Source organism: Tupaia chinensis, unplaced genomic scaffold, assembly GCF_000334495.1.
Source record: "Tupaia chinensis unplaced genomic scaffold, TupChi_1.0 Scaffold000235_1, whole genome shotgun sequence".
NCBI classification, from domain to species: Eukaryota; Metazoa; Chordata; class Mammalia; order Scandentia; family Tupaiidae; genus Tupaia; species Tupaia belangeri.
In genome coordinates this window covers 165,364-168,249 of record NW_006159713.1, presented here as the reverse complement: position 1 = coordinate 168,249, position 2,886 = coordinate 165,364, and positions in this window count along the sequence as shown.

The window sequence follows — 2,886 nt, the reverse complement described above, 5'->3', positions numbered from 1 at the left end:
CTCCCACGTGAGCCTTGTAAGGGGCCCTGTTTGGGTTTTTTTTTTTTTTTTTTTTTTTTTTTCAGCTACATAGCTAGGTTTGCCAGATCCTATGAGATTGGGGGGTAAGAATGAGAAAGGAGATACAATAAATTGGTGATTTACATAAATGCACATGTTAAATGTGGATGCATACATTTGACTTGGGTACCTAATTTAAGAAGGAAAGCTGGATTTTAGGGAAGGCTGCTAGCAGCATCACATACAGACGTCAACTTTAAAGGGGCAGGATTTGAGAAGATAAAGTCAGTGATCATCCTGAATTGGTATGAAAATCAGTTTCACAAAGTCAAGGCCAACATGTTAGTGCGTATTACACAGTGATGGGAAAAGCAGTGTAACTAATTATCCTTGGAGGGGCGGCAGTCAGTTAAGCTTTAGACAATCCCGGCGAAATTCCTTAGACCCATGTCCAGCAGGCCACGGGCTGAACAATAGCTCAGGAATGTCAGAATTTTGATTCTCATCCTAGCTCGGCTACTGATCTGTTCTGTGACCAGAGTCCCTTAATCCCTCCATGCCTCTGTTTCCCTGCCTGCCAAATGCCAGCCGTCTCCCTGGGTGATTTTGAGGGATAACCAATAAAAAGGATTAGCCAGAAGAACCGCCATCCAAATTGTTAATAAAAGTGGTATTTTGTACTCAATTATTTGCATCTAAACCCTTTAGATTCTCTCTTCAGCATCTTCCACCCTCTATTTTTCTTATTCTTGGACTTTTCTCCACATCGCCCACGGGGGAGCAAACACCTAAGATACATGGTATAGTGTCTTGCAGTGATATTGCAATCTGGATGAAGGAGAATTGGCCATGCTGTGACATTTCAAGCAGTTGCTATCCAAGGGAGAAACTCACCTAAGGGATGCCCCCAGCCCAGCAAACAAAGAAGCAACAGAGGAAAATGCCAACGTGGCTCTGGGTCTCACGAAATGACTTGGGTGTTGCTGTCTATGTTAGGCTGGCCAGTGCTGAGCAAAGGTAATGGGAAAATTCAGATGTGGAGAAAAATACTACAATTGCCCGTGTGCTGGAAATTAAAGTTAATTCCATGAGCATAAATAATGAACACAACATTGATGGAAATAAACGATGTACTTTGCTTTAGCAATGTTATTTGAATAACTGATATTGTACTTCGTTGGGCCACGGTTTTCAAATGTATTCGATTATGCATTTTAATGTTTCTCCCCAAACAGCCTTTCAAATCAGTATAAATTGCTGGATGTAGCAGGCATGTCTTGATCTTTAGCTGCCATGACAACAGGATACAGAGAAATGCATTTTCATAACAATTGCTAGCAATGTTTAGTATCACTGTTACTTTGTGTCAGGGACTGGTTGGCTTGGGAAGGAAACAGCACTGTTTTCTTCAACTCAAAAGCTTTTATTGTAATAATTGAAAAAATAGAAAAATTATTGTTTAGGAAAAAAGTAGATAGATGAGAGTAAAGCTTGAGAGTGGAAGGATTGGAGGGAGAAAAAAAAAAAGAAAACTCCTGCCTGGAAAGAAGAGCTATACCAATGAGAGCTAGTATATAGCTACTCGGAAAGTAATTGGGTAATCAGATCAACAGATTGAGTCAAAAGATATGATTATTTTACTTTTTATTTATTATTATTATTATTATTTTGTCATAGGGCGTGTGCAATCGCTGAAGAGAGTCAGAGGGAGGATCCCTTTTGGGATTTTGGGCACACATGCACATGCACGAAGCATTGTGATTTTCTAGCCGCCATGTCCAGGACTCAAATCACCATTGGCCATGTAAGGATCCAGCACCTTAATCACCATGCCACCTGCTGGCCCCTCAAGTGATATAATTTTATAATTTTAAATCATATAACCAGTTTTCACAACTAGAAGTTATATATATACACACACACACAGAGATATGTACATACATATCTCTCTGTGTGTGTGTGTATCTGTGTGTGTATGTGTATACATATATATATACATTTCTTTTTCTTGCCCATTTGTCTTAAGTATTCAAAAATAGCCTGGAGAGAGCAGATCTGAGGAATTTTGGAAAGCAACACATTTTTGGGGAGCATGATACACATTTTTAAAAACTCCAGGCAGTCTTGTGTTTCTGATTGACAGTGTGGAGGTGCTTCTTTCTCCTAGTTCTCTGAAGTCGCAGGTCTACAGGCGCCATAGTGGAAGAGAGGCAGTGTTAGCCTGGTAGTTAAGGGAGGCTGCAAAGCCTGGTGGCCAGACAGAATCTGCACTATTCCCTACTATTTTACCTCTCTCAATCTTAGTCTTTATTTTTAAATTAAGGTGACCATGTGTGTGTTCCTAAAATCAGGAAAATGGATTGCAGTGTGACCATACCCCATTGAGGGGTACTTTCTCTTTCTCTCTGAATTTTCAACACTTTAAGTGCCATCAAGTTCATTCTCATAAGTGATGATACCAGCCATCACTTAATACATCCCTAAAGAATTGAGGGTTGGGGGACCAGCAGTTAGCATAATGGCTATGTCACTGGACTCCCATGTAGTTGACCGCGGTTCACGTCCTGGACCTGGTGGCTTAAAGCTCACGCCAGGCGCTTGTGCATGTGTGCCCAAGATCCCGAGAGGAGAATGGAGGAGAAGCGATTGCGGCGTGGCCATCCCCCCCGGGGGATGATTTCTTGTTTTTGGTCTCTCTCTCTTTCTCTGTCTGTCTGGCAAGACCTCAAAAAAAAAACCTCTCAAAAAAAAAAAAAAAAAAAAAAAAAAAAAGAAAAAGAATTGAGGGTTGGGTCAGCAGATAGCAGGGAATTTGGGGTGGCTGGGTCCCACATGGCTGACTGTATGGTTTAAGTCCTGGACCAGCAACTTAAGAAACACACTGCA